This window comes from Pteropus medius, unplaced genomic scaffold, assembly GCF_902729225.1.
Source record: "Pteropus medius unplaced genomic scaffold, Ma_sr-lr_union100, whole genome shotgun sequence".
Classification (NCBI taxonomy): Eukaryota; Metazoa; Chordata; class Mammalia; order Chiroptera; family Pteropodidae; genus Pteropus; species Pteropus medius.
Window position 1 is genome coordinate 5,217,129 of NW_024345600.1, and position 12,282 is coordinate 5,229,410.

Genomic DNA, 12,282 nt, shown 5'->3' on the forward strand with positions numbered 1-12,282 from the left:
AACAGGAAGTTCCACCCACACAAGATATCTAAACAAAGTAGAGGTCTCTGAAAGCTCTCTGAAAGGGTCATTGCTCTCAGGGGCCTAATTACAGTCAAGGTCAACTCCTGGCTGGCTAAATAGAATTCCTGGAGGGATGAAATCCACATTCCTGTAAGTGCTCACTTTCTCTTGGTTTTATAATAAAGCAGCTAATCGGCTTTTCAATCCCTTCTCTCTCTTACGCACTCCTTCCATTTTCCCATAGCACCTCTTATGGCTTTCCTCACATCTCTTGCATGAATAGTTGGTAAGAAAAGCTACAATTTAAGCAATACTGGACAGGCTCGAAATAGATATTTTATTGCAAGTCAGTGAGCCTGAAAGTCCCCCATTAGATATGCCTACCTTAAATGTTGAAGTGGTTTTAGAGTTCATTAATCTTCTGTGGAAATAATATTGGATTAAGCTAATAGGTTTTTGACCTTAGGGATATTATGGGATTGCAGGTGAGGAGCCAGGCTCTGGAAGAATGATAATTGAAAATATTTTCCTCAGTTAAGAAAGTAAAAAGATGAAGGGTGAAGTAGCCGGATCTCAAAAACAAGCTCTGACCTATTCTGCCTTTGTGACCAAGGTCCCAGATGCCTTAACCACCTACTGTACTTATTAAAATGAAAAATTCTGCACTTATTAAAATGATCAAATTAGACCAGCCACATTCAAATGTTCAACAGTCCATGTGGCTACTGAACACTGGTTGCCATATTTAACATAGTAGGGTTAGGGCAATATTTTTCAAACCAATGGTCACTATTTATAGTGAATTTTAATATCATGGTCAGGGAGTCATGACCAAGGTTTTAAGAAACAGAATATATTATAATAGAAAAAAAGCAGTGTATCAGACAGAATGAGTGAAAATATTGATTTCAGAAACATCTGTTTCACATAATTTCAGCAGAAACTGTTGGTTACGTCCTATTACCTGTTCTCCAATAGTATCTTTAATAATGAAACCCCTGAGTTTTAGCTGGGCACAATCTGTAAGTTAAAAACTTTTATTTCTTTCTGGAAGTGGGTGTGGCACATGACTAAGTCCTGGTGATTAGAGTGTAAGTGGAAGTGATATAAGCAACTTTCAGTTCATGACTTAGAAAGAAAGGGTTAGACTGTGTGCCACACTTTCTTCCTTACCACTGGGTGGAATGTGGACATGATGACTGTAGTCAGAGCTTCCATCCTAGGCCAGAAGATGCAAGCCATGTGACAGGGAAGGCAGAATAATAAGCAAGACACAGTCTGAGTCCCTAAATCATCTAAAGGCTATTCTAGCTTGTACTTTCATTTAAGAGAAAAATACTTCTCTTATTTAAGCCATTGCATTTTGAGATTTCTTTGTTAGAGTGGTAAAACTTGTATCTCAACTAGCATCATTTCTTTTTCTTTATCACCCTCTCGTTATCTCTGTCCTTAACTATGTGTCTTAGGTCACAATGTAAAAAACATTTACATTGTGAAATGCAATTACAGTATTACATTATGAACTGATTAGTGAAAATGAAGAAAATTTCTTATTGTGGGTTAAAGTGACAATGTTCTGAACATCATCAGTTTATTGAGATCTGGCCTACTTATATGGATTAAAGATTTATCAGCTTATTCGGAGAGCTGATGCCATGGAAATAGATGATAATACTAGGTAGGATATGTCGATGAAAAGATAAAGAACCCAGGACAGAGCCCCAAGGAACACTAATGTGTAGGTGATGGACAGGGGCATGCAAATAGAATGAGAGAGAGAGAGGAAGAGAGAGAGAGAGAGAGAGAGAGAGAGAGAGAGAGAGAGAGAGAGAGAGAGAGAGAGAGAGAGAACCAGGAGAGGATGGGATCTCTGCAAAGAAGGGACAATTTTAAGAACTGAATAGTCAAGAGAAGATTTTTACTCATCAGAGTGATTGGGGCTTTATGCCAAGACATCAATGTTAATACCATATGAAATTAAAAAATATATATATTTCAAAAGTTTGCATGACTTTGTAGTGTGTTAATTCAAAATATAATGGATCGTAAATTATTTTTAAGAAACTAGAAATAACTCAACACTTAGTTGTAAGAGTAATTACTTAAAATAGGAGGAGGACCAATAACATTCATAACGTTCATTTGGTTCCTTGTCATAAATTGCAAAGATTGTTATTTAAGTTCCTGTCTATTTATCTCAAATGCCACTGTGAAATAAAATAATAGGTTAAGTGATCATTTTTCTGCTGGATTTAGGAACAAAGAGAATATTGGAACCCAGCTGTTTTAGCGTCTGTGTAGGGCAGAAGCCTGACTGCAGCTGGGGAAGGGGTGAGAGGAATGTGAGGATCCTGTGTTAATTGCCCAGGGTTTGTCTGAAGGGGAGGAGAATGATAGGGCAGTACTTGGCAGAGATGCTGGAGTGAGATTTCTTTAAAAGGAGAGAGACTTGAACAAGTTTAAATGTAATGTTGCTTCTATAAATGCTGAGTGGGGGGATCAAATGAAAGCGGAGAGTTTGAACATTATTGAGTGAAAAGTAATTCCAAGAGAGAGGACTCTGATGATGTGTGAGGCGGATGTGTTAATAAAGTGGATGGTGGAGTTATCATCAGGAGAAGTGATACCACTTTAATATAATCACAGAGATAAAAGTTTTATCTAAAGTGTTCCTTTTGCCAAGATAGAACTTTCTATTCTTGGGAAGAAGGAAAATGAGCTTGAGGGGGAATCAGTTATCAGAACTCTCCCCTTTCATTTGATCCCCCCACTCAGCATGAGTCCTAGTTCTGACTCAGCCTGGATAACTTGGTTAACTGCTCTAAGCCTCAGCTTCTTGTGGATACCTTCTTGAAGATGATATCTGTGCTATCACCTTCAGGGGTAGTGTACACAAATGCTATATGTATCGGAGTTTTTAAACTGTAAACCTTACTGTATCAATGAAAATATATTTATATTTTGAATTTTTATGAGTAAGGAAGAGGTCTATTTTATATTTGCTCTGGACTCTGGTATAGGAAAGCATCCAGATAAAGAAAGGTAGGTTACCTGAGCAACAGATCCTTGACAGAAGAGAGGACACAACTCGGACAAGTTCTATACAACTTTGAAGAATTTAGCAAAAAATTACTCTTAGAAATCTGACATAAAGGAATAAGAGAGAGAAGAAAAGGAAAAGAAGAAAGAGAGTTCATGGAAAAGAAAGTAAGGGAAAAAAACGCAGAACACATGCCATTAAGAACAAAGGAGAATTCTTTGGGAATTGAGAAAAAAAAAATAGTGTTAGTATTAAGTGGTGTATGGACCTTAATAAAAATAAGTAGAAGAAAAATTTTCCCTTGGTGTGCTCTAGTGCTTGCCAGGAGCTAAATATATCTTCTCTAATGGTATCAGTTGTTAAATTTAGCTCACTTTGCCTGAGAAAAGAGAACATTTAGGCGAGTGTAGTTTCTAATAGTAATGATAATGAGGGACATTTCAGCTGGTTGCATGTTAATCACTTTCAAAACCAGAAAGCTCAGTTAATTAGTCATATCACATTTACTCTATCAGTGTTTACTAGCTTTATCTTTCTTTGGCCAAGTATCTTGGACCAAACTTGGACTTAGGGCAATATATACCTAGAGATGTTCTCAAAGATCACTGTTTCTCATTTGTACGATCTCCTAAACTCTCTTTTCTGATTTCTAATGAGAAAAGTATTTGAATGCACAAAGATAAAAAGCATAGCAAATCCTCATACTGTTTCTATTCAAACAATATATTTACCATAGTTTCTCAAAATTATCAAAGTTTAACATTATATCTTTTAAATTAAAATTCATTTGCTCCTTTCTAAAGAGTACTGATAACCACAAATAATCTATTTTACTAGACCCTACATTCTCATACAGAGGAATTAGTGCCCGAATTGAAACAATTTACTACAAACAATGATATTCAATGACTGTTCTTCCATATACATAGGTTGGGGGCATGTATAAGTATTTTTGTATGATGAATCTACACCGTGAATTTGCTGTCAAAGAGTATACACGTTTAAAACTTTTTATAGATACTGTTGCATCACTTTTCTAAGATGACTCTGCCTATTATCTATCAGCAAAACTAATTGTTGAGAATTAGTGATATTGAGCACCTTTTCATATACCTGTTGGCCATTTGTATGTCTGGTTTTGAGAAATGTCTATTTAGGTCCTTTGCACATTTGAAAATCAAGTTATGTATTTATTTTGCTTTTGAGCTATATGAGTTACTTATATATTTTGTTTATTAACATTTTGTCAGATATATAGTAAATATTTTTTCTCATTCCATAGGTTGCCTTTTCATTTTATTAATTGTTTCCTTTGCTGTGCAATTTTCTTTAGTTCAACGTAATTCCATTTGTCTATTTTTGTCTGTTGTCTGCATGTTTGGTGTCATATCCAGAAAATCATTGCCCATACAAATGTCTAGAAACTTTTTTCCTTAGTTTTCGTCTAAGAGTTGTATTGTTTCAGGTTTCATATTTAACTATTTAAATCATTTTGAGCTGATTTTTATATATAGTGTGAGATAAGCATTCAATATGATTCTTTTGCGTGTGTGAAAAGTTGGCGTAAGTAATCATTTTCAAATGGAGTCAGGCAGCCATTCCAGAGGAACTGTATTTTATGTCTTACTCATTGAACCTTTGGAATGTTTGAACTGGGCAAAATAACCTTTCAACTGAGCCGGAGCAGCACTGTCTACCAAACAAGTGTTTGTAAAGCTAACAGGAAAGCAGATCTCCTGACTAACAGGACTGATAATTAAAAACATTCTTTAGAATCAGTAAATAGCCATGTATCATTAAAGAACAATTTAGCTTACTAGCATCAATAGAAATTCCTTCCTTCTACTCATGTCATTATTTCTCTTCCTTTTTAAATAAAACCCCCTTGTCTTCACCCCATAATAAGAACACTATTTGGATTTTTGGCTGAAATAGTGCTTCCTGAATAGCTATGCTTTGGTCTCAAACACTTGTTGCTTCCCACTTGTGTATATCTAATTTTCCTAACACCATTTATTGAAGGACTGTCTTTCCCCATTGTATATTTATGGCATTCTTGTTGATCAGTTGACCATATATGGAAGGGTTACTTCTGGGCTCTCTATTCTGTTCCATTGGTCTCTATGTCCTATTTTATGCCAATGACATAGTATTTTGATTACTACAGTTTTTAAATATGTTTTGAAACCAGGCAGTGCTATATCTTCAGCTTTGTTTTTCTTGTTCAAAATTACTTTGACGATTTGGGGGTCTTTTGTAGTTCCAAATGACTTTTAGGATTGTTTTTTCTATTCAAAAAATTGGGATTTGGGTTGGGATAACATCGAATCTATAGGTCACTTGGGAAGTATGAACATTTTAACAATATTAATTCTTATAATCCATGAACACAGGATGTCCTTTCATTTGTTTGTCTTAAAATTTATTTCATCTGTGTTTTGTAGTTCAGTGTATAGATCTTTCACCTCCTTGGTTAAGTCTATTCCTAAGAATTTTATTATTTTAATGACTTTGTAAGTGGAATTATTTTCTTAATTTTCTTTCAGATATCTTGTTGTTAGGGTATAGAAACACACCAGTTTTGTATCTTGCAAATTTATTAATTTATTTATTAGTCTTAACAATTTTTTTTTGGTGTGCGAAGTCATTAGGGTTTCCTACATGCAAAATCATAAAATCTGTAAACAGAGATAGTTTAATTTTTTTCTAATGTGGATGCCTTTTATTTCTTTTTCTTGGGTAATTGTTCTGGCTAGGACTTCCACCACTATGTTGAATAGAAGAGGAGAATGTAGGTACCCTTGCAGTTTTGTGGGTTTTGGGGGGAATTTTCAGTTTTTTACTATTGAATATGTTAGCTGTGAGCTTTTCATAAGTTTTTTTTTTTTTAAATTGTGTTTGGGTAAGATTTTTCTATACCTAATTTATTGAGAGTTTTCAACACAAAATTGTTTTGAATTTCGTTAAATGCTTTTTTTGCATCTATTGAGATATTCTTGTGATTTTCTAATCTTTTTTTTTTTTTTGATACGGTAAATCAACATACACATCATTGATTTGTGTATGTTGAACCACACTCACATGCCAGGGATAAATCCAACTTGATCATGGTGTTCAAGTCACTTTGCTAGTATTTTTTTTTCTTTTATAGAATTTTTGCATCTGTGTTTTTCAGGGATATTGGCCAGCAGTTTTCTTTTCTTGAAACATCTTTGTCTGATTTGGATATCAGGATGAGGCCTGTCTCATAAAATGAGTTTGGAAGTGTTCCCTCTTCTATTTCTTTGGAAGAATTTAAGAAGAATTGATATTAATTCTTCTTAAAATGTTTGGTAGAATTCACTCGTGAAGCTATCTGGCCCTGGGTTTTTCTTTGTTTAGAGTTTTTTGATTACTCTTTCAATCTTCTTATTTAGTACTCATCTGTTTAGCCTCTTTCTTCATGATTCAGTCTTAGTAGGTTATATGTCTAAGAATTTCTCCATTTCTTCCCGGTTGTCCAATTTGTTGGTTTATAATTGTTCATAATAGTATGTTATGATCTTTCTTATTTCTTTGAGAATAGTTATAATATTTTGTCTTTCATTTATTTTATTTTATGAATCATCTCTTTTTTTCTTAGCTTAAGGGTTTGCCAATTTTGTTTTCTTTTCAAAAAAAACCTGTTTCATTAATTTTTAAAATTAGTTTTCCCTATTTTATTTATTTTTGCTCTAATCTTTTTTATGATGTTCTTTAGTTTTTAGTTCATTGAAGTATAAAATTAAGTTGTTTATGTGATATATTTCTTCTTTTATATCATAGACATTTATTGTCATAAATTTCCCTCTTGGTATTGGTTTTGCAGCTCCTTAAGTTTTGATAAGTCATGCTTCATTTTTGTTTGCCTCAAGATGATTATTGATTTCCTTTGGATTTTTTTCTTTGACTCAATAGTTATTTAAAAGTGCGTTGTTTAATTTTCATGTATTTATTTCCTATTTTCTTTTTATTATCGATATTTAGTTTCATTCCATGTGATTGGAAAAGATACTTGGAATGATTTCAATCTTCTTAAATTTGTTAAGAGTTGTTTTATGACCTAGCATGTGATCTATCCTTTATCCTTGAGAATGTACCCTGTGCAGTTGATAATTGTGAATTGCATAAAATGTTCTGTATATGTCTGTTAGGCTCAATTAGTCTATAGTGTTGTTCAATTCCATTTTTTTAAATTGACTTTCTGTCTGGATGATGTGTCCATTTTAGAGAGTGGAGTATTGAAGTCTCCACTGTTATTGTGGTGGTGTCTGTTTTTCTCATTAGTTCTGTCAATATTTGCTTTACATATTTAGGTGCTCTGACGTTGGGTGCACATATATTTATAGTAATTATGTATTCCATTGAATTGACCCTCTTATAATGACTCTCTTTATCTCTTGAGACAGTTTTTAACTTAAAGTCTATTTTGTCTGATATAAGTATAGCCATCTCTGCTGTTTTTTGATTACTATTTACATTCCATTTCTTTCTCCACCCTTTCACTTTCAGCCTATGTATGTCCTTAAATTTAAAGTGAATCTTTTGTAGAGAGTGTAGAATTGGGTCTTTTTTTAATCCATTCAGCCACTCTGGAATTTTATAAAAGAGTCTAGTTTATTTGCATACAAAATAATTACTGATATGTAAGGCCTTACTATTGCCATTTTGTTTATTCTCGTCTATTTTGTAGTTCTCTTGTTTTTCTTTTGTTGCCTTGTTGTCTTTCTTTGTGGATTGATGATTTTTTTAGTGGGAGGCTTTGATTTTTTTCTTTATCTTTTTGTATGTCTACTGTATTTTTGTTGTTGTTACCATTGGGTTTGCATTGAACATTTTATATTATAGTAGTCTGTCTTAATCTAATAACAACTTCAGTCACATACTCTACACTTTAATTCTCCTCACACATTAAGTAATTAATATCAGATTTTACTTCTTTTTGTATTGTATTTCCATTAAGAAATCTGTGATTATAGTTATTCTTACTACTTTTTTTCTAATTTATATACCAGTGTTAAAGTGCTTCATTTGCCATGAACCTTCATACACTGCTGGCGGGACTGCAAAATGGTACAGCCACTATGGAAAACAGTATGGAGGTTCCTCAAAAAACTAAGAATTGATCTACCATATGACCCTCTACTGGGTTTTTACCCCAAAGACTTGAAAACTCATAGCCAAAAAGATATTTTCACACCGATATTCACAGCAGCATTATTCACAGTGGCTGGACATGGAAGCAACCTTAGTGTCCTATGATAGATAATTGGCTAAAGAAGCTGTGGCACATATATACAATGGAATATTATTCAGCCATAAGAAGAGATGAAATACTGCCATTTGCAACAACATAGATGGACCTCAAGATAATCACGCTAAGTGAAATAAGCCAGACTGAAAAAGTTGAAAACCACATGATATCACTTATATGTGGGATATAAACCTAAAAGCAACAAAAGAACAGGACAAACAGAGACTTAGGGACATAGAAATTGACTAGTGGTTACCAGAGGGTAGAGGGTAGGGGAGGAGGAGAGAGGTAGATGGGGTAAAGGGGTGGGGTTCAAATGTAGGGGAGTAGGGGGAAGGTGAAGCGGTTAAAGGCATCAAATATATGGCAGCTGAAGGAAACTGGAATTTGGGTGGTAATCACACAATAGAATATAAAGATGTTAAATGTACACCTGAAAATTATATAATTGTATTAACTAATGTTACTCCAATAAACTTAATAAAAAAATAAAGTGATTTATTTGCCACGATTATAGCATTACAATATTGTATTTGTCTTTGTATCTACCTTTAGCAGTGAGATTTGTACTTTCATATACTTTTATGTTGTCATTGAGTGTCTTTTTGTTTCAACTTGATTTGCCTGTAGTACTTCTTATAAGGCCGGTCTAATGGTGACAAACTCCTTCAGTTTTTGTTTGCCTGAGAAAGTCATATTATAGCAATTACTAATTATTCATAATGCTTGAAACCTTGCATTATGTCTCATAATGTTTCAGCATTTGAATGAACAGTCATTAGTCTTTACAGATTGGTTTTGGCAGGTAAAGATCTCCTTCTACCAGGTTCCTAGAGTGATGAGGTGGCATGGGTTATGACTGAGTGGGCTGGAGACAGTTCTCACTGATGCTTTGGATCCTCAATTGGTTCCAGGGTCAGTGGACTTGTTATCATGGATACAGATGGATGTTGCTCCTCCAAAGTCCTTAGATGGACAGGACTGCCTTCAGAGCTGTGGTTGAGTGGGGCTGGAGTTGGATCAAAAGGCTGCTACCAATTTTGTCAGGTCCATGGTAGGCAGGTTTGTTACTGGGGCCACAGGTGGGCATGGTTCCTACTAGGTCTGTGAACAGGTTAGGGTAATGACAGGCCCATGGATAAGCAAGGCTGGAGCTGAGTCCACAGAGACACGGGGCTACTTCCAGATCTGCAGCCAAACTCATGGTCAGTGAATCTACTACTGGGGAGTGGGCCTGCTTTCTCAAAGTGGCTTTCCTCAGTTTATGTTGCACTGGGGTGTAACAAATTCCTACCTGGATCTCAGAGCTTCAACAAAGATATTTTTGTTTGTGCACAGTTGCCAAATTGGTGTTTCTATGAGAAGATAAAGGCTGGGGACTTCCTATTCTGCCGTCTTGCTGATATCACTCATATATTTTAATTATTAAGATATAAAATATGTTAATTTTTATTAAATGAAATAAGTTGAAGATTTCTTGTAGTTGATATAAATATTTTATATAATTTTAAAAACAGAAATTAAATAATCTAATTAAGTCTTGAGCACTATCTTACCTGAAGTACATCTCAAAACATTGATTACATTTATAGTTTTAAGTTCTCTATTGTTTGTGAAGCAATTAGAATTATAAATCTTCATAGATTCTTTACACTTTAAAATTTATAATTATTTTCTCTAATTCAATGGCATTTTTGTAAGGGAAACTGCTTCCTCTTTATTCAGGCCTTAGGAATAAAATTAACTTTGGTGACATATAACCTTAAAAAATTGTTTTACATATGCCTAAATAGATAGGACTAAATAATCAGAGAAATAATTTCTGTAAAAATTGGCCAGATATTACCAAAAATCTAACATTCAGGATAATTCAAATAATATAAAGACTGCCTGGGATCATAGCATTCAAATGTATGACCGTTGTTACCCCAAACTAACAGATGTGAAAAGTATTTGCTCTCATGCTGCTTTGGTCCAAAAAGAGGAGAGCTGAATCAGAAAGAGTAAATTAAGTACCTAATCTTTTGCCAATATTTAGACTGTTATTGGCAGCAGAAATATCCATGATTAATAGTTCTATCATAACAAAGTATAATAATTTTTCCATGAACACATGGCAGTATCAGATAAACTTTGAAAAAAAATATGAAGAAACCAAAAAAAGAGAGCTACCACAAACAAAAATATGTCTCCCCATATCTATTTGAAGGGGTATAATGGTGATATTAGAGGTTTGATGATGCTAATATGAAAGGAAATTATGTATTGTATTTATATCTTATTTAATACAACTCTTACTCTTTATAAAAATGGTTTTAGTCATGCCTATGGCATCTTCAATCAAACATTCATTGTCATTACTTAAAAGGGCCTTTTAAAAAATTATAATACAAAGGTCTGTGCTCTATAAGCAGGCCTCCACTGTGCATTATAACAATAAGGCTTACATTTAATATAAAGAGCAAGTGTTCAGGAGTTATGAACCACTGGATTTAACAAACATCATTTTATAATTGCTTTTTGTATCTTTTTTTTGTTTTGTTTTTGGAATCCTTTACTTCATCAGGGTGCTCGGTAGCCTGGAGTTCTTCAGCAGATTCTTTCTCTGTCTGAATCACTTTCAGATTCATCTGGACTTTCAGGATCAGGTGAATCATCATCATTAGCATCATCATCGTCGTCGTCGTCGTTGTCGTCATCGTTGTCATCATCATCATCATCAATCATCATCATCATCTCCAGCCATATGATCTTCTCCATCATGATCCTCTGCCTCACTGACGCTAAGTCCACAATGTCGTCGATATCTTCCTGGCAATTTACTATCTTGAGACTCCAGTTCATTATTAATTTTCTTGTCTTCTTCCCCTGTTCGGAAATGAGATGTTGATTTGTGATCTGCTATGACAAAATGACCAGTATGTTTTTTCTTTCCTGTGCCCATAAGTCTCAAGAACTTTTGTTTTCTTTCTTCATCACCTAAGTCTGCTGCCTTCCAATTGCTAGATCCAAGATAGTCGTCTGGGGAGGCTGAACGCTTCACCCCGTGCGGATGAGACTCCCTGGCAGCACTCATCGTGGCGGGGACCCGACCGCAAATGCGGAATCCATTCGTGGTTCTCCCCAGCCATGGCGCCAGCATCCTGCAAGCTGCCACAGGACCAAGCAGTGCCGCTCCAGAATGCAGAGCCCCTAGGGTCTTCGCCAATGGCATTTTAAAATGATTCATTTACTTTAAGTTTTCCCAACAACTTCAAAATAGTTTTTATATGAAAACTGAGATATTTTTGTAATTTATATTTTATCATTTATGTAATTTATTACTAAAATTTATAATTATAATAATACAACTGCATAACGGATTTGACAATATACTACAGTGATTCTGAATAAACATATAATTCAAGTGTTATAAGCAAAAGTTTGTGAGGATATTATAGATTATTATTAACCACCAGCATTTAATATTTCACTAGCTTCATTTTCTGAAATGGAGAATATTACTTAATCTGGTAAATTTCATAAGTGAAGACCACTTAGGAAAGTTTTTGCTATAATTCTTTTAAATTTTATGTAATTTGAATTTTTATATTTGAAACTATTTCAAAGGAGTAAGTGTTAAGATTTCATACTTAGGACAAATCTATTCTATGGAACAGCTCTTCATGTGACATAGAATCTTTAAGAGGAAAATTTGAGTTTTGTCTGCTGTTTCTCCTGTGGCTCATTTTTGTATGAACCAAGTCCTGGTATAGGCTTTTTCATTTTTTGCAGTAGAATGTATAACTTATCACAAAAATTCTTATAGTTTGTAAGAATGCAATTAATTTCTTAAGTTAAGAAACAGTTGTCCTCCCACTATTCAGAAGGTGTTTCATCCTTTAAGTTACACTTTTTTGAATGTTGTTAAATCCATACACTTTACTATATACCTAGGATTCTACTCCAAATAATTCCAGTTTATAAA

General features: G+C 34.1%; 1 pseudogene; it reads right to left on the reverse strand.

Annotated features, from left to right (window-relative positions):
* Positions 1–10,791: 10,791 nt before the first annotated feature.
* LOC120611702 (small acidic protein-like) lies at positions 10,792–11,411 on the reverse strand (annotated as a pseudogene).
* Between the last annotated feature and the right edge of the window lie 871 nt (positions 11,412–12,282).